Raw genomic sequence first — 21,186 nt, 5'->3', positions numbered from 1 at the left:
ACGATATCGAATATCGACCCCGAACCGCCATCAAATCCCAAATTTTGGCAAACTTCGTGGCCAACTTCACACTGGCCCTAATACTAGAGGTCGAAAAAGGAACTGTTGTTGAACTCGGGACTTCCTCGGGGATCTAGACCCACTTTACAAACGATGCCTCGAACGCAAAAAGGTTCGGACTTGGCATCGTGTTAAAGCCACCAAGGGGTAATGTAGTTAGGCAATCTATTAGAACTGTAAAATTGACTAACAATGAGGCCGAGTATGAGGCCATGATTGCAAGTCTCGAACTGGCTAAAATCCTGGGGTCAAAGTGATTGAAGCTAAGTGCGATTCCCTCTTAGTAGTGAATCAGGTCAATGGGATGTTCGAAGTGAAAGAGGAACGAATGCGAAGATACCTGGATAAACTACATGTAGCACTAATTGATTCAATGAGTGGACCCTGCAACATGTACCCGAGATCAGAACAGCGAGGGCAATGCTCTAATTAACTTGAGATCATCGGTTGATGACGATGAATTCAGCTCGGGAACAGCCGTACAACTCATGAAATCGGTAGTGGAAGATGGCCTCGCCGAGGTAAACTCGACAAGCTTAACCTGGGATTGGAGAAACAAGTATATAGATTACTTGAAGATCGAGAAGCTTCCCTTGGACCCTAAAGAGTCGAGGGCTCTGTGCATAAAGGTGTGAGCACGTGATTTTTTCCCTATACGAATTATTCCCATAAATTCAAGAAAAATAAATTTTTTTCCGTTATTTGCAATTTCGTAGATTTTCGTAGCATTTTTGTTATTGTTTGCACTTTGTTTATGCATTTTAATTAGTGAAAAATACAAAAAAGTGTTGCATTTGCAATTAGGATCTATTTTCACATTTTTGAGGTTAATTATTAAATTAGGTGCTTTATTAAAAAAATGAAAATCACAAGATTGGATTACTTTTGCATCTCTAGTCTTTTAATTATAAATCAATAATTTCCCCCTTTAATTTAGAAGTAATTAATTCTTGTAAATAATATGTTAGGTTTTAGCTTAATTTAGTAATTTAATTACTTTTAGGAGTTTTTAATTTAAGTTTTAATTAAAAAAAATAAAGGAAAAAAACACAAAAAGAAAAGGAATTAAAAAAAAGATTTTTGGAAAAGGGAAAAGGAAAGAAACTAATTTGGGCCAAAGTCCAAACAAATTCCTAGCCCAAATCTAACATCATCAGCCTACCTGCCCCAATTACACCCAGACCCGCGCCCGTTCCCTAAACCCGACCCACTCCACAAATACATACACTAATACACGCAGATAAGACCCAACAAATCGGAATCCCTAACTCCACGCACACTGTTCATCGTCTTCTTCGGAAAGCCGCGTTTCAACTCGCCAAATCCATGGCGAGTGAATCCAAACCCACAACCACGCGTTCCTCCTTCTCTCCTCTTGCCATTTCTAACGGTTTCTGACACCAAAGATTCTCCCTCCTCTCACTCGCCCGTTGCTGAGATGTAACACGTGATTGGAAGGTTCTGAGAACGATTCGTTGGATGAGGGTGAGGCGTTGGATTGATTTCATTCAATCCGAGCCCCACATTCATCAGGGGTTCGTTTTCAAAAGGGACCTCATCCGATTTAGAGAAAGAGGATTTTGGGGGATTGATTCTGGGGGATTTCGTTTGGGAAGGGAGGTCATTTGGGACATAGGTCATTGAGAAAGCTTCTTTTTCTTTCTGATTTTTGAAAACCATCTCAGTTTAATTCCAGTTTCAATAGAAAAATAGAAAAAAATCTGATTTTCGTTTTTGTGTTTAATCTGTGCCTCTTTGATCTCTGCGTTTGGAAGTTCAGAAACTTTTATTTTTCACTAATGAGTTTGGTTTGAACTCGAAGGTTGAGTTCGTTTTCTTTCTGAATTTCATCTTTGAATTAAGGGAAGTGAACTGAGGTCTATTGAATGTTCGTGAGGTTCAAGTTCGTCGATTCCATTTCTACTGTTGTCCTGCTGATTTGCTGCTGAACTTCGCTAGTATTCGGAGGCAAAAGGTGTATTATTAAGGTTGTAATTATTAAAAGAACTTTGCAATTTCAGGTTTGATTTTCTTCCTCCTATGTAACTCTGATTTTTAACTGTTCTTGAGCTATGGAATTTCTGAGTTTGTATCTCTTTGTTGTTGTCATTTAAGTTTTGTGGGATTGAATCAGTGAATTCGAGTTTAGTTTCTTATTGATTTGTGAATAGCTGAGAGTTTTTTTTTCCCGTGTAAAGTTTGTTGAGCTATGTCGATTTTCTTTGATGTACTGTGGCTGAGAACTTGGTTCCCGTCTGTTTATTGACATTGTTTGGACTTAAAACTAAAGGTTGAGGTCCAGTTGTGTGAGCTGATCTCAACCTTGAAGCTCTGGGAATTGGAAAAATAGTTTCTCATTTCTACTTTAGTCCTAATTAATTAAGTGTTATTACCTGAGAAATTTGAGTTAAATATTTGAATTGGTAGCATCTTCGTGTTGAGATTTGAGTCCGACCATGACCGTTGGTTGAGAACATGATCTTACTTTCTTCAAAAAAGAACATGATCTTACTTTGCATCAAACTGCATATTTGTTTCATGTCGAAGTGCATTCTGATCTTCATGCTGTAAAAATTATGCATCTGCTGTACTCATGAAGCAATTACGTTGAGCATTTTGCCTGTTTTCTTGAGGTTGTACTTGAAATACGTTACTTGAATCCTAAAACTAAGTCTTGGTGATTCTTCTTACGTTCTTAAGATCGTAATAGGGTATGGGTTGAGTCTTAGTGATCCATATAGTATCATGTTATGTTTGATTTTAAAACCCGACGCAAAGCTGCATTGGTTCGTGTTGTATTGAGTTAGACCCATGTTAGTTTTTCTTGGTTTCTTCATGTTAAATGGTACGAGCAGTAGGATTCTCTGTTGCCTACAAGAATTTGTGAATTTGGTATGCTGCTCGACGATTCATTCTTATTGGATCATGGTCTAAAGTGGTGTTGAAGATAAATTGTTTTGCGGATTGTATATGTTCAGATTTGCTCTATTTTTTTTGCTCTTGTTAGAAAATTTGTTTGCTTAGTTCCTGCTATAAGAATTCTGCTCTTTCGAGACTGCTTATAAAGTCGATTGAAGCAGTAATTCGAGCCGATAACGTGCAACATTTTGGACATTTGTCCAGGCTGTTGTCCCTGCTAAAAATCTGCCCTGTTCTGCACTGTTTAAGCAGCATATTCGCAGTCTTCTGGTGCAAATTCTGCACTCTTGGCTCTGATTTGTTCGGCTGCTGGATAGTTTAATATCTAACTGAGGTTTTAGCTTTGACTGTTAGTTGTGCAAGATAAGTTTTCTTCAGCCATTCGCTGAACAACTTTGAGCTGTTTACCCTCACACTCCCGCATGTTCCTTACCCCAACAGATTCGCTGATCAGCATACAATTTGACTTAAGTAAACCTTGTTGATCAGTGATCTTTCTCATCATCATGCTCGGGTTAATTTTTCATTAGAAGCGTCTTTTGTGTGTGAAGTATCTTTAGATACTGTTAACAGTAACCTATTGTTGAATTTTCCAGCGTGCTAGTTCACTTCTTTTAATTGGATTAGGCGTACATCTATCATTTTGATTCCATGGAATTGTGGTCTTATTTGGGAAACATTATAAAAATGGGAATGTTGAGGAATAAGAGAGTAATATAAAGTTAGTCAGGTATTTGCTTTTGGAGTTCATGTGTGTGGGAGTTATATTAGGCGGGACTAGATCAAAATCAATACTCTGAAACTACCTAGTGTGGATTAGCTTAGTTTGAGGGTGTGCCGTATTAAGCCAAATGTACAATTTATGGCCCTCAAAGTTTAGTTTCGAATTTCCTTTAAATTTTATTGAGGTGCGCAGTGCCAAATAAAACCTTAAAAATGCATGGCCCTCGCTTAATTAATGCTTGAATCCTTAGAATTCGAGGCGTGCCATTTAGTTTAATTTCCATGGCTCTCGCAAATTTAAAAAAGACGAGTAGTTGCTTTAGGCGCGTTATTTTATTAACTTACCTTCCTAAACCCGGGTGCGCATTTATGTGACCCAAATCCAAACCTCGACAATGTCATATAGAATGTGTTGCGGACTACGGGTGCATTTATGTGAATTGGCTCAAGACATATTTTAAATGACGCTGCAAATCTTTCTTTAAAAATGGTTAAAAGCAGTTTAAAGTCAAAATTGCACCATAGGCTAAAACATGTATTAAAATCAGGTAATAGGCCAATTATAATAGTTGAGCGACCGTGCTAGAACCACGGAACTTGGGAATGCCTAACACATTCTCCTGGGTTAACAAAATTCCTTACCCGGATTTCTGTGTTTGCAAACTATAATACAGAGTCAAGCTTTTCCTCGATTCAGGATTCAACCGGTGACTTGAGACACCATAAATCTCCCAAGTGCCGACTCTAAATTTTTAATAAATTAATCCCGTTCCGATTGTCACTTTAATTGGACAAACTCCCTTATATATCCCTTTCCGGTGGTGTAGGAAAAAAAAGGTGTGACAGCTCTGGCGACTCTGTTGGGGATCGAACCCAGAATCTCTGGTTCAGGGTTCAAAATTTGAGCTTAGATGAATTGTTGTATTTGGTTTTATCTATTATCTGATTTATTACATGATTGGGCCTAATGTGCTAAATGTTGCTTTTACCGATTTGATATTATCTGAACTGTATATAAACTACTACGAAACCCTTCTCTTCCTCTCTTCGGGGATGTGCTCGCTGGTCGAGACTCCCTATTCTGTTAGTGTCATACCCCGAAATAAGAAAGAGGCTCGGACAAGTTACTAAGCCGGATGGCCTTTTGGTTCCCGGTACGTAGCCCCCTCCTCGGCTCGAGTTGTCCGCTCGAGTACACAGTCTAGAACACATACCCAGGTTTTTGAACCTAGAATAACTCAGCCTCATGCCGGATCCCTAGTAGGAACGTTTGTTTGTATCATGTGCATTTGACTTTGGATACTCAACACAGGGTTTGGGTCTGTCTAGGACAGGTGTACCCGAAATGTAAAGACCATTATGATGCATCTTACTTGCTACTTACGCATTCATTTGCTTCGGATTTGCATGTTGACCGGCTTACAAGGAAAACTTAGATGGTTGAGAGGGATAAGTGCCTGTTTTGAAAAACCAATGTCCTAAAACATACCGAAACTCTGCCGAAATTTTGAAAAAAAAGAGGAATTTTGTGGTTTTCAAAGAAAAGAAAAAAAAGGGAAAATCTTTGTATTTTAGAAAGGAAAATAGTTGGTTTTATTTTGTCAAAATTGCCCGAACTACGACAGTTTGATTCTCACAGGGTGTGAGATACGTAGGCAACCCCCATCGGGTCCAACTTCCTTTTTGCAAAAATAGCCCCAAAAACAAAAAATTTATTTTTATTATAATGGTTAAGGTGATGCCATTTTTGTCAAAAGTAACCGATTGTCCCCAGAAGGACGCCGGAAGGTTGCTTTTGCAAGAACAGCAGCCTTCAGTCTCTTTTTCAAATTTTCAGCCGGTTAGCGAGCACAGCCTGAAAATCTTTCCCCGGAAGTGCTGAAAGGCCGTATTTGCAAAACTGGGTTTTTACTTTTGAAATAAAAATCTGAAAAAGTGTCAGCTTTGTTTTTGAGTCAATTGAATCGTGATTTTTGCTTAACCACCCTAATAAATGTGCAGAATGAGCACAAGTCAGAATTTGCCAATAACAATCGTGAACAAGATCCCTTTGGAGTTGCATATGTGGTGGGACGATCTGGGTAAATCGGGACAAGATACGGTCAACCTATACCTGGGAGGCCTCACTGGGTTACTGAAGATCAATCCTAGGGGAGACATTATAAAGGCGTTGGTTACATTCTGGGACCCGACCCACAACGTATTTCATTTCTCAGATTTTGAACTTACCTCAACATTGGAAGAAATAACCGGATATATTGGGGGTCCCAAAGTTCCTCTGAGGCACCAGTACCTGATTTCTCCAAGGGCCGTAGTCGTACACAGGTTCCTAGACTCTTTGAAAATAAGCAGGGGGTCCACAACCCAGACTTGGAAGCTGGTTTTTGTACTTTGCAGTTTATATACAATAAATATGGTCATATAAGGGGGTTCAACAAGCCGGAAAACAAAATCTGCAGTAAAGGAAACCGCCTTAAGTGGTAAGAACACAAATGTTTTGCTTTTATGGTGGTCTTTTTGGAACTTTTGGTGTTTCCTAGGAAAGATGGAAATATTGACATACGAGTAGCCGGGTTGTCAGCACTTTGCTTACTTAGGCCAACAACACCCTCGCACCCATGATAGTGGCTGAAATCTTACACGCTCTCACAGCCTGCAAAACCAGAGGAGAATTTTTCGAGGGGTGCAATGTGTTGCTGCAGATGTGGATGATTGAACACCTATGCCATCGTCCTTAATTTATGAGTTATGGGTTGACAAAGAAAACATGCATAGAAGAATTTTATACGAGGGTTGATGGGATCAACTTGCCAGAAGGGGTCACAGAGTGGGTAGCGCGCCTCCGTTCCATCACTGCAAACCAAATAGAGTGGACATTTGGATGGCTGCCTGTGGATGAGATCATATACATGCCAGCCATCGGGCCTTATTTCCTCTTGATGGGACTCAGGAGTATCCAGCCTTATGCCCCATATCAGGTTTTGAGGCAGTTGGGGAGATGCCAAATAGTTCCGAGAGATGAAGATCTTCAAATAGTCGAGATCGGATCTAACGGTCAGTTTCATGAAGCAGCAGTCCGCCAAATTTGGAGTGAATGTCAATACTTAACAGCAAGTACCTGTGTACGTCATCGATCCAAAGGTGAAGTTTCACTAGGGTACCTGGCCTGGTATAGAAGAGAAATTGAGTTTGGGAGGACGGCCAAAAGACCCCACCTTCAGGAATTCGTTTAGGCGTCACAAGAACAATGGGCTTGGTTGGCCAAGGAGAATGAGTACAGGGCCACAATTGGAAAGTTGGAGAAACAAGTCAAAGAACTTCAATTCGAGAATAGCTTGCAAGCCGAGGTGGACAAAGGTGAAAAGAAAAAGCTAGCTAAGGAAAACAAGGCCCTTCGAGCCCAAATTCAGGAAATGAAAGTAGCGGCAGAAAACCCCGCCCGAAGTGCCAAAGATGAAAAACTTATAGGTAAGCTGAGGCAAAAAGTGAGTGACTATAGTTTTGATTTGAACAAAGCAGAAGGTGAACTAGCCAGGGCTCGAAAGCAATTGGCTAAAAACGCGGATGAACGAGCACGCCTGGTTAAGCAGTTGAAAGAAAAGTATGACAATGAGGTCGCGGGATTAAAGAAAAGAGTCATTGTTGCAGAGAACAAAGTGATCAAGCAAGCGAAAGACTTTAAGACAGAAAGAGAACATTATTATACAACATTGGCACAATTAGAAATGGATTTACAACAACTTCAGGAGCAGAATCATGTGGCCGAGCAAACTTTGAAAGCCAGGGCCCAGCAGATCGGGAGTTTGTTGCAAGAAAAAGGAGTCATAAGAGAAAAAATTAGAACCATAGCCGATTACATCATTGTGAAGTGCCAAGCATGTGAGGATATGGCTCGCACCACCTTCTTCGCAGCAGTGAGGACATTTATTAAACAGATAATGAGTGACTTGGATAGACTTCAAAGGGATCTTGCACATAGGCCTGCGGCGAGACCGAATGATGTCCCGCGGGTACCAGGAGCATTAATGTATTCATGATTTTTCATTTGAGTCTGTATTTCCTTTTTCGTTAGAGTCTGTCAGTTGTTTTGAGTTTGTATTTTCTTTCTGCTGAAGTTTGTCAGTTGTTTTTAAGTCTGTATTTTCTTTTGTGGGAGTATGATAGTCTATATTTGGAGTCTGTATTTCGTCCTTGCATCAGAGTCTGTTAGTTTCTTTGGAGTCTGTTAGTTTTGAGCCTTTGTAATCAAAGTATTTGCTTTTTTATGAAAATTGAAAATCCCAAAAATATTTTATTATTTACTTTCACACTTATATCCCAGAACTACGCTCGGTCTGATTCATGCGGGGTCATAATACGTAGGCAATCTCCATAGGATTCGACCGTAACCCTAAACAAAGAGGGAGAAAGAGAGAAAAATAAGAAAATCGAGAGAAAGAAACAATGAGAGGATAAAAACAAAGAGAAAGCAAAGGCAAAAATGAAAAGAAAAGAAGAAAAAGGAAAAAAGGAAAAGCCGGGATGACGCAAGCAGCCGATCAAATGCATAATAGAAACGGTTAACTGCTTAGGTGCATTCATTCCCCAAAATGTGCGGTTACCAATCTGTTAAAGCCCTAATCGCTAACAAGGTTGTTGTTGATATATTGAGTTCAGGCAGGTGGTTAGTTGATTGGCATTCTGGCAACTCACTCCTACAACACCCGATCAAAAGACAAGCTGAACATGGCCAACCAAAAATAAGGGGAAAGTATTGTTGATCCGTCAAAAGAGGTGGAAGAATTGGATGTTAATGCGATGAAGGAAGTGATGTATAAGTTAAAGTAGCAAATGGCTGAAATGTACCGGGCCTGGGCAAAGGGGCATCCACCACCGGTTTATCCCGCCAACCCTACTTATATCCCACCATTGGCCCAACCTTAGGAACCTCCCACTGTGAACTCGTCTCCGACCTTTCCCCTCTACCAAAAGTGTTATGACACCACTTACCATACATCACAAGCTCCACCACCCAAACAAGTCCTGCACCCTCCTCCACCAGTCACTCCTATTTTTGTGGCACCTCTACCCGCTGTATTACACCGATCTTCCAGTGAACCTCTATTCCAGACTAACGACAACCAATATTATCCCCCTAAGCCCACCTTCAAAGTTCCGGAACCATATTCTTACACCCCTCATCTTGATCTCCCGACAGAGACTGAAAAGCCACCCAAAGATCCCGAACATGAGGAGATGATCAGAAAGGTCAAAAGCTTGGACCAATGATGAACAGAAAGGTCAAAATCTTGGAGCAATCGTTCAGAGATATGAGGGGGTTGGGAGGTCAATTAAGTGTGGCCTATAAGGATTTATGTCTGTTCCCAGAGGTTCAATTACCATCAGGATTCAAGATGCCCAATTTTGATCTGTACGACGGGCATGGTGACCCAGTAGCACACTTAAGAGGATTTTGTAGCAAGATGAGAGGAGCAATTACTGATGGCCTATTTCAACCAAAGTCTGAGTGGATCGGTATTGGAATGGTATACCAGACAAGATCACAGCAGGTGGTACATATGTGATAATTTGGCCCAAGCCTTCGCCTGCCATTTTCAGTACAATCTTGAAATTATTCCAGACTACCTGTCTTTGACAAAACTTGACACAATGAAAGTTTCAGGGAATATGGTTTTAGGTGGAGAGAGTAGGCAGCAAGGGTTGACCCTCCAATGAAAGAAAGTAAAATGGTGGATTATTTTCTACAGGCCTTAAAACCTACTTATTACGGTCATCTGGTATCAGTGTAGGCAAGTCTTTCGATGAAGTGGTAAAGATGGGCAGTATGGTAGAAGAAGGGCTCAAGACAAACAAAATCATGAGTTACTCGGCTATCAGGGCAACCACTCAGGCCATTCAAAGTGGAACTGGGGGAGTAATTGGAAAGAAGAAGAAAGAGGATGTAGCAACGATTGATTCAGGAGCTTGGTTCGGACCCAGGGGTCCATCACATTACTATAGCCAACCACAACCCCACCACCAAACCTATCCTCATACCCCATATAGCCCACCACAACACTACTACCCACCACCAGGCCCCCATTTTTCTGTCCACCATGCCTAAACATATATCCAACCTCCGGCCCATGCACAATGGCGTACGCCAGTCCCATAAAATACATACCCAGCTCCACAAAATGCCTATCCACACCCAAAAGCCTACCGAAATCCCTCTGGAACATGTTTCTGGCCCAATCAGGCCACCAAGAATGAGAGGTTGCAGAAGAAGTAGACATTCACGCCATTGGGAGAATCCTATACCAGTTTGTTCCGCAGGTTGAGACAATTGGGTATGCTGAGTCCGATTGAACCAAAATCGCCAAATCCTTCCCCGAGGAATCTTGATCACTTCGTGAGTTGCGAATATTGTTTTGGTGCCTCGGGGCACGACACAGAGAAGTGCTGGCAATTGAAAACATCTATTCAAGAGCTCATTGATACTAATCGGATTGAGGTCCAAGCTCCGGAGGCACCTAATATCAACCAGAACCCATTGCCAGCTCATCAAGAGACGAATATGATTAAGATAGTGCATAAGGAAGGGGAGCCTAAGAATCCTTCGCAAACTGTCATGATGATTCGGTCCAGTGAAGCCAGGCCGTTCAAAAAGTCAACAAGTGAGAAGGCTGCGATCAAATTGAATGGTGCAAATAGTGAACCATCTGTGGTGGTCAAGAAGGAGTCCTCAAGTAACGTTGCAGGGAAACATGAAAGAGCGAAAGTGGTTGTGCCAGGAGTGGCGAACAAGCCTGTTGTAATTGTGGAAGGCGCCCGCATAGACCCTGTCATTATCAAGCCGGTAACTCAATTACCAATAGTCAACAACAGGACGGTCCCATGGAATTATGAACGGGTGACAGTGACTTACAAGGGGAAAGAAGTTAAAGAAGAAGTATGTGAGACCCATGGTTTGACTTGATCGGGGAGGTGCTTTGCCCCCGAAGAGTTGAGAAAAGCTAAAGGCTCCAAAGACAACCCAATATTGGCGAAGAAAGCTGTGACTGAGGAAGAAGCAGAGGAGTTCTTAAGGAAGATGAAAGTGCAGGATTATTCCATTGTGGAGAAATTGAGGAAGACACCGGCTCAAATTTCATTATTTTCATTATTGATCCATTCAGACGAGCACTGTCGGGCTTTGATGAAGATCCTGAATGAGGCCCACATTTCTGACAAAATCTCAGTAAACCACTTGGAAAAGATAGCTAACAACATATTTGAGGTGAACATAGTCACTTTTTCTGATGATGAGTTGCCTATGGAGGGTACCGAGCACAATAGAGCCCTCTATCTGACAGTGAAATGCAAAGATTCCGTGGTCACTCGGGTATTGGTTGACAATGGTTCCAACGCGAACATTTGCCCTCTCTCCACTTTGAACAAGTTGAAGGTGTATGATAAAATAATTCACAAAAACAGTATCTGCATTCGGGATTCGACAGTAGGGGGAAAGATTCAATCAGGGACATAGTGCTTGAGCTTACAATAGGGCCAGTTGAATTTATCATGGAGTTCCAAGTGCTCGATGTGGATGTCTCTTACAATCTGCTGTTAGGCCGACCCTGGATTCATGCTGCCAAAGCGGTCCCGTCTACTCTGCATCAAATGGTCAAGTTTGAATGGGATAGACAGGAAATCATTGTGCACGGCGAAGATAACTGGGGTGTTCCAAGCGATGCCATTGTTCCGTTCATAGAGTTCGAGGACGACAAAGGGCCATGGGTTTATCAGGTTTTTGACACGGTATCAGTAGAGAAAATTCCAAAAGGGAAGTGCGTTCCAACCCCGAGAGTAGCTGCCGCATCAGTCATGGTAGCTACCGAAATGTTGAAAAATGGTTTTGTACCGGGCAAGGGTTTGGGTGCATCTCTGCAAGGTATCGTACAACCGGTGTCTCTCCCCAAAAACTTGTATATGTTTGGTTTGGGGTTCAAGCCCACAGCTGCGGCCGTGAAAAGATCTAGAAAGTTGAAACAGAAGGCCTGGGTCCTCCCAAAGCCCATTCCACGGCTCTTTAGATCATTTGTTAGGCCTGGCACCAAGAAACGCCCAGTGGCAACAGTTCCCAGTTCAGTGGTTGATGTAGATAGAGATTTGATTGAAAAGTTCGAGAGGTTATTCGCCGATATGAACATGTTGGAAGCTGGAGAGGGTTCGAGTAAAATGGATGTGCAGTTTGTTGGGCCCAGTGCAAAGATTAACAATTGGGAAGCTACTCCTCTCCCCACCAGGAAGGAGTTTTGGTAGTTTGCTTCGATTTTCTTTCAGTTTATCTGGATTATTCCAGGGTTGTAATTCAGACTCTAGGTTCCATCCGTTTGGATGTATAAAACTTGTTATCTTTAATTTCAATGAAATGCAATTTCCCTTTTTCTTCCTTCCTAATAGTTTTATTTTTGTTTTTCTTTTCTTCCTTGTACAGTTCTTTTTATGCTGGCTTCAATGATATGACATGCATGAGGAATCTCCGGCCCAGTCTCAAAAGCCAATCTAATTCTGAAATAGTAATTCAAGAAATAGAGTGTGATGGTGAATCGGAATATGACGTGAAGCCTTTGAAGAGATTAGTAAAGAATTAAGCTATTTTGAAGAAAAACCCAAGCCTAACCTGAGTGATACAGAAGCAATCAATTTAGGGGACCAAGATAATGTCCGGGAAACTAAAATAAGTGTCCATCTTGAACCACAACTCATAGAGGAGATAATTAAAGCATTGTTCGAGTATAAAGATGTTTTTGCATGGTTCTATGATGACATGCTGGGTCTAAGCACTAACTTGGTGGTTCACAAATTGCCAACTGACCCGGCATTTCCCCCTGTCAAGCAGAAGCTGAGGAAATTTAGAATTGATATGAGTGTGAGGATTAAGGAAGAGGTCACCAAACAGTTCGAGGCCAAAGTCATTCGGGTCACCCGGTATCCCACCTGGTTAGCCAATGTTGTGCCTGTGCCAAAGAAAGATGGTAAGACCAGGGTGTGTGTTGATTATCGAGATCTCAACAAGGCAAGTCCCAAGGATAACTTCCCATTGCCGAACATCCATATATTGATCGATAATTGTGCCAAACATGAGATTGGTTCTTTTGTGGATTGTTATGCGGGCTACCACCAGATCTTAATGGATGAGGAGGACGCAGAAAAGACGGCTTTCATCACACCATGGGGAACATACTGCTATCGGGTCATGCCATTTTATTTGAAAAATGCTGGGGCAACCTACATGAGGGCGATGACGACCATATTCCACGACATGATACATAGGGAGATCGAAGTTTATGTGGATGATGTGATTGTAAAGACTAGAAAGCAGTCTGACCATGTCAGAGATCTAAGAAAGTTCTTCCAAAGGCTTCGCAGGTACAATCTTAAGCTCAATCCTGCAAAATGCGCGTTCGGTGTTCCGTCTAGAAAGTTGTTGGGATTCATAGTCAGCCGCCGAGGTAATGAATTAGACCAGTCAAAGATCAAAGCTATCTAGGAATTGACACCCCAAAGAACAAGACTGAGGTAATGAGTCTGTTGGGGAGATTGAATTACATCAGCAGGTTTATTGCTCAGCTTACGACGACTTGTGAGCCTATCTTCAAACTGTTAAAGAAAGATGCTGCGGTCAAGTGGACAGATGAATGTCAGGAAGCATTTGATAAGATAAAAGGGGTACTTGTCAAACCCACCTGTGTTGGTCCCGCCAGAACCAGAGATACCTTTGATTCTGTATTTGACGGTCTTGGACAATTCATTTGGATGTGTGTTGGGATAGCATGACGTCATCGGCAGGAAGGAACAAGCCATCTATTATCTCAGCAAGAAGTTCACATCTTACGAGGTTAAGTACACTCACCTTGAGAGGACATGTCCGCCCTAACTTGGGTAGCATAAAAGTTGAAGCACTATTTGTCATCTTAAACTACTTACCTCATCTCTCATTTGGATCCGTTAAATTATATCTTTCAGAAACCTATGCCTACAGGGAGACTCGCAAAGTGGCAGATCTTGCTCACAGAATTTGACATCGTCTATGTGACTAGGACTGCAATGAAAGCCCAGGCATTGACCGATCATTTGGCTGAGAGCCCAGTGGATGAAAAATATGAACCTCTGAAGACTTATTTCCCTGACGAAGAAGTCATGCACATTGATGAATTGGAACAAATTGAAAAGCCAGGATGGAAACTTTTCATTGATGGGGCTGTTAACATGAAAGGCGTTGGGATAGGAGCGGTACTTGTTTCTGGAACAGGGCATCACTACCCTGTTATGGCTCAACTTCGGTTCTACTGTACTAACAACATAGCTGAGTACGAGACATGTATTTTGGGTTTAAGGATGGCTGTGGATATGGGTGTCCAAGAAGTCTTTGTTTTGGGTGACTCGGACCTCCTGGTGCACCAGATTCAGGGAGAATGGGAAACACTAGATTTAAAACATATACCGTACCTACAGTACTTGCAGGAGCTTTGTCAACGATTCCAATCAATAGAGTTCAGGCATATTCGAAGGATTTACAATGAGGTCGCCGATGCTTTGGCGACTCTGGCGTCAATGCTGCACCATCCCGATAAGGCTTATATGGATCCTTTGCAGATTCAGATCCACGATCAGCATGCTTACTGTAATGTGGTGGAAGAAGAGCTCAATGGGAGCCTTGGTTTCACGATATCAAGGAATACATCAGGATGAGGGTGTATCCAGTACAAGCCACAAGTGATCAAAAGAGAACAATTAGGCGGTTGGCAAGCGGTTTTTTCCTTAGCGGAGGGGTTCTGTACAAAAGGACCCCAGATCTTGGGCTGCTGAGATGCATAGATGCTAGGCAGGCTACAACTATTATGACCAAAGTACATTCTGGAGTCTGTGGACCGCATATGAGTGGGTATGTTCTGGCAAAGAAGATTCTTCGAGCAGGTTATTATTGGCTCACTATGGAGCGAGATTGCATCAGTTTTGTGAGCAAATGTCATCAATGCCAAGTACATAGAGATTTGATTCATTCACCGCCATCTGAATTGCATACAATGTCCGCACCATGGCCCTTTGTTGCTTGGGGCATGGATGTCATTGGGCCAATTGAGCCATTAGCATCAAACGGGCACAGGTTTATTCTAGTGGCCATAGACTATTTCACCAAATGGGTAGAGGCTAAAACATTCAAGTCTGTAACCAAGAAAGCAGTGGTTGATTTTGTGCATTCAAATATCATCTGTCGATTTGGGATCCCAAAGGTAATCATCATGGACAATAGTGATAATCTCAACAGTCATCTGATGACAGAGACATGTCACCAGTTTAAGATTGCATATCGCAATTCCACCCCATATCTCCCCAAGGTGAATGGAGCAGTCGAGGCAGCTAACAAGAACATAAAGAAGATACTTCGGAAAATGGTGGAAGGTTCCAGGCAATGGCATGAGAAGTTACCTTTTGCACTGTTGGGTTATCGCACCACTATTCGTACTTTAGTAGGGTCCACTCCTTATTTGTTGGTATATGGCAAGGAGGCGGTAATACCCATAGAAATTGAGATCCCATCCCTTCGGACTGTCGCCGAGGCTGAAATTGATGATGATGAGTGGGTCAAAACCCGCCTAGAGCAATTAAGTTTGATCGATGAGAAGAGACTGACAGCAGTGTATCATGGCAAATTGTATCAACAGAGAATGGCAAGAGAATATAAGAAGAAGGTGCGTCTACGGAAGTTTGAAGTGGGTCAGTTAGTATTGAAACGTATCTTGCCTCATCAGGCTGAAGCAAAAGGAAAGTTTGCCCCAAATTGGCAGGGGCCGTTCGTTGTAACTAGAGTGTTGTCCAATGGTGCATTGTATTTGACAGATGTAGAAGGCAAATGTGTAGAAATGGCTATCAATTCTGATGCAGTTAAGAGATACTATGTGTGATTTCTTTGTTGGATTGTACTTGTTTGTATTTGGCATATTTTGAATATTGAAATGACGAAGGCATTTTGTTCTACTATCTAAACACTTTATCCCTTGTCACCCCCTTTGAGCCTTATTTATTTTCTTTCATACCCCTCTTTCGGAATCAATGGCACAATACAGAAACGCAGATGCAGAAGATAAAAAAAAAGAAAAAAGAGAGAAAAGAAGAGGAAAACAAAAAGAATAAAAGAAGAAAAAGAAAAGAAAAGAAAGATCACAACAAAGCAATTTTTATGACATGAACTACGTTCGATCTGATCCTTTTAAGGATATGTAGGCAGCCTCACGGTTCGGTCCCATCAAAATAAAAATCCAAAAGTCCCCAAGCAAAGAAACTGGGGCAGAAGTTGTGGTTGTTGTAGGAAATCTGATTCCGAAACTTGTAATTTTGAACCCATTTGAATTGTTTTGAGCCTTTGATACCCTTTCTTTCTAACCTTATCCAAAACCCCACATTACGGTCCAAAGAAAGACCTTCCAATCAATCTTTGTGTAGTGCCAAGGCAAGCGAGTTAGAGTTATGATTCACATAAGGGGAAACACTCTGTTCTACGTAAGGAAAACAAAAATGAGAGAGTCTTATCGGTGAAAACCTCCACAGGCACCTTAAGGCGACGGGAGCTGAGAGAAAATAAAAAATGAGAGAGTCTTACTGGTAAAAACCCTCAGGGGCACCGTAAGGTGAAAGTAAGTTGAGAGATGAACAAATGAGAGAGGCTTGTTGGTGAAAAACCTTCAAGGCACCGCAGGCCGAACAAGGTCAAGGTTTTGGTGAAGAAATCAGGTTATGGGAATTCCGGGGAAACAAAATATGGCAACTGAAAGTCGATTGGTTGGACAGACTGGGCCGATTAATCCGAAATGCATGTCATGATCATTGGTACCAGCTGTTCCACACAGATAAGTCTCTTTCCTCTTTCCTTTTTAGCAAGTCATCTAGTTTTGGGTTTTCTTCATCCTTAACTTTCAAGGTCATTGCATTTTGGGTTTCATTTCTCTAAGATGTTTCAATGTTTGTTTTGTTTAAGCAAATAGGAAGGGATTTCAAAGCTCACTACCAGCTTCAAGAAATTGCAAATCACAGTATGGTCAGAACATACCAAAGATAGCATGATGTAAAGTGGGATAAAATACCAACAAAAGTTCCATCGGCGGAATAATTTAGGCATTTCATGGGAGATGCAGAGGTTAAGTTAAAGGGGTTAGAAGTGGGAAACAACGGTTCGGGTAGAGAACATGCGGTTCATCCAAAGTCATGGGGGTTTGAAAGTCAACCGAAAGTTAGGCGGTTCTTAGCTAGTTCAGAGGAAACCAATCAAAACAAAGCACGACAGTGGAGAAACCTTCAGCAAAGAATGCCATCAACTAACCACCACATTTTAAACTAACAAGATTTTTCTTTGACTGAAACAGGGGCAGAAAGTTCTGCTTGCTTTAGGGAAATCCTCCGTAAAGAAAGGCGAGCACCAAACAGGTTTGACGGTAAACTCTCAGATCCCGCCTGGATAATGGGATTTGAATTGAAGTCCTCAGAACCCTCCTGAAAAATGAGACCTAGTTTAAAATTCAAAACAGTCATGAGTAGTAAAATCTAGCATAAATGTACCCCAATGAATGTAAGATGGTTTCAAAGTTTGCATGTTTGAGATAGGATTCAAGTAGGGGTTGTCAGGACCCTCCTGGATAATGGGATTTAATTTTTCGTTTTCAGGACCCTCCTGGATAATGGGATTTAGTTTTAAGTGTTCAGGACCCTCCTGGATAATGGGATTTAATTTTTTGTTGTCAGGACCCTCATGGATAATGAGATTTAATTTTTCGTTTTCAGGACCCTCCTGGATAGTGGGATTTAGTTTTAAGTGTTCAGGACCCTCCTGGATAATGAGATTTAATTTTTGTTGTCAGGACCCTCCTGGATAATAGGATTTAATTTTTTGTTGTCCGGACCCTCCTGGATAATGGGATTTAATTTTTTGTTGTCAAGACCCTCCTGGATAATGGGATTTAGTTTTAAGTGTTTAGGACCCTCCTGGATAATAGGATTTAATTTTTGTTGTCAGGACCCTCCTGGGTAATGGGATTTAATTTTTCGTTGTCAGGACCCTCCTGGATAATGGGATTAAGTTTTAAGTGTTCAGGACCCTCCTAGATAATGAGATTTAATTTTTGTTGTCAGGACCCTCATGGATAATAAGATTTAATTTTTTGTTGTCAGGACCCTTCTGGATAATGGGATTTAGTTTTAAGTGTTCAGGACCCTCCTGGATAATGGGATTTAATTTTTTGTTGTCAGGACCCTCCTGGATAATGGGATTTAATTTTTCGTTGTCAGGACCCTCCTGGATAGTGGGATTTAGTTTTAAGTGTTCAGGACCCTCCTGGATAATGGGATTTAATTTTTTGTTGTCAGGACACTTCTGGATAATAAGATTTAATTTTTCATTGTGAGGACCCTCCTGGATAATGTGATTTAGTTTTAAGTGTTCAGGACCCGCCTGGATAATGAGATTTAGTTTTAAGTTTTCAGGACCCTCATGGATAATGGGATTTAATTTTTTGTTATCAGGACCCTCCTGGATAACGGGATTTAATTTTTCGTCGTCAGGACCCTCATGGATAATGGGATTTAGTTTTAAGTGTTCAGGACCCTCCTAGATAATGGGATTTAGCTTTCAAATTTATAGATATATTTGGTAACACGATTCAATGCGCCCAACATCAAACCGGGGCGGACGTTTTCTTTGTTTGTTTATTTTGTTGAAATCAGGCACCCACTTGAAGAACAAGGGAATACATTTTTCAAAGTTCAGAAATCAGGCGCCCACCTGAAGAACATGGGAATACATTTCAAAGTTCATCAATCAGGCGCCCACCTGAAGAACAAGGGAATACATTTCAAGTTCAGCAATCAGGCGCCCACCTGAAGAACAAGGGAATACATTTCAAGTTCAGCAATCAGGTGCCCACCTGGAGAACAAGGGAATACATTTCAAATTCAGCAATCAGGCGCCCTCCTGAAGAACAAGGGAATACATTTCAAGTTCAGCAATCAGGCGCCCACCTGAAGAACAAGGGAATATATTTCAAGTTCAGTAATCAGGCGTCCACCTGGAGAAAGGGAAAACATCTCAGATTACAATTCAAGGCGGCAACAAGGGGATTCCACCGGGAGAATACAAGTCAACAAGGCAACAAGAACCACAAGAGCAAGTTTGAAGAAATAGATAGGATTTTGTAATGCATAGATCATAGTCTAGTCTAGCTTCTTTTTATTTTATCCTGGTGTAATGAGGGGTTCAGTAAGCAGCAGCAGCAACAGTGAAATCACAGCTTCATGTAGTCCCAGCTACTAAACATTCCTGAACTACACTGACCTGATTTCTTTTTAGCCAAGGATATGTAGGCAACCTCAGAAGTAGGGTGCGGTCAAATCTTTCAAAAATGCTTCCCACGGAGTATTCAAACGGGCAAAAATCGCTCGTATCCGCTCACTTTATCTTTGCACGAAAACTCTTCGTGTTTCCGGGCAAAGAGGGGCAGCTGTGAGCATGTGATTTTTGCCCTATACGAATTATTCCCATAAATTCAATAAAAATAAATTTTTTTCCGTTATTTGCAATTTCGTAGATTTTCGTAGCATTTTTGTTATTGTTTGAACTTTGTTTGTGCATTTTAATAAGTGAAAAATACAAAAAATGTGTTGCATTTGTATTTAGGATCTATTTTCACATTTTTGAGGTTAATTATTAAATTAGGTGCTTTATTAAAAAAATGAAAAACACAAGATTGATTTACTTTTGCATCTCTAGCCTTTTAATTATAAATCAGTAATTTTCCCCCTTTAATTTAGAAGTAATTAATTCTTGTAAATAATATATTAGGTTTTAGCTTAATTTAGTAATTTAATTACTTTTAGGAGTTTTTAATTTAAGTTTTAATTAAAAAAAAGAAAGGAAAAAAAACAAACAAAAAGAAAAGGAATTAAAAAAAAAGATTGTTGGAAAAGGGAAAAGGAAAGAAACTACTTTGGGCCAAAGTCCAAACAAATTCCCAGCCCAAATCTAACATCATCAGCCTACCCGCCCCGATTACGCCCAGACCCGCGCCCGTTCCCTAAATCCGACCTCTCCACAAATACATTCACTAATACACGCAGATAAGACCCAACAAATCGGAATCCCTAATCTACGCGCACTATTCATTGTCTTCTTCGCAAAGCCGCGTTTCAACTCGCCAAATCCATGGCGAGTGAATCCAAACCCACAACCATGCATTCCTCCTTCTCTCCTCTTGCCGTTTCTAACGGTTTCTGACACCAAAGATTCTCTCTCCTCTCACTCGCCCGTTGTTGAGATGTAACACGCGATTGGAAGGTTCTGAGAATAATTCGTTGGATGAGGGTGAGGCGTTGGATTGATTTCATTCAATCCGAGCCCCACATTCATCAAGGGTTCGTTTTCAAAAGGGACCTCATCCGATTTGGAGAAAGAGGATTTTGGGGGATTGATTCTGGGGGATTTCGTTTGGGAAGGGAGGTCACTTAGGACATAGGGCTTTGAGAAAGCTTCTTTTTCTTTCTAATTTTTGAAAACCATCTCAGTTTAATTCCAGTTACAATAGAAAAATACAAAAAAATCTGATTTTCATTTTTGTGTTTAATCTGAGCCACTTTGATCTCTGCGTTTGGAAGTTCAGAAACTTTCATTTTTCACTAATGAGTTTAGTTTGAACTCGAAGGTTGAGTTCGTTTTCTTTCTGAATTTCATCTTTGAATTAAGGGAAGTGAACTGAGGTCTATTGAATGTTCATGAGGTTCAAGTTTGTCGATTCCATTTCTACTGTTGTCCTGCTGATTTGCTGCTGAACTTCACTAGTATTCGGAGGCAAAAGGTGTATTATAAGGATGTAATTATTAAAAGAAGTTTGCAACTTCAGGTTTGGTTTTCTTCCTCCCATGTAACTCTATTTTTTAACTGTTCTTGAGCTATGGAATTTCTGAGTTTGCATCTCTTTGTTGTTGTCATTTAAGTTTTATGGGATTGAATCAGTAAATTCGAGTTTAGTTTCTTATTGATTTGTGAATAGTTGAGAGTTTTTTTTCCGTGTAAAGTTTGTTGAGCTATGTCGATTTTCTTTGATGTGCTGTGGCTGAGAACTTGGTTCGCATCTGTTTATTGACATTGTTTGGACTTAAAACTAAAGGTTGAGGTCCAGTTGTGTGAGCTGAGCTCAACCTTGAAGCTCTGGGAATTGGTAAAATAGTTTCTCATTTCTACTTTAGTCCTAATTCATTGAGTGTTATTACCTGAGAAATTTGAGTTAAGTATTTGAATTGGTAGCATCTTCGTGTTGAGATTTGAGTCTGACCATGACCGCTGGTTGAGAACATGATCTTACTTTCTTCAAAAAAAGAACATGATCTTACTTTGCATCAAACTGCATCTTTGTTTCATGTCAAAGTACATTCTGATCTTCATGCTGAAAAAATTATGCATCTGCTGTACTCATGAAA

This window comes from Nicotiana tabacum, chromosome 21, assembly GCF_000715075.1.
Source record: "Nicotiana tabacum cultivar K326 chromosome 21, ASM71507v2, whole genome shotgun sequence".
Taxonomy (NCBI): Eukaryota; Viridiplantae; Streptophyta; class Magnoliopsida; order Solanales; family Solanaceae; genus Nicotiana; species Nicotiana tabacum.
This window is presented reverse-complemented; position numbering follows the sequence as displayed.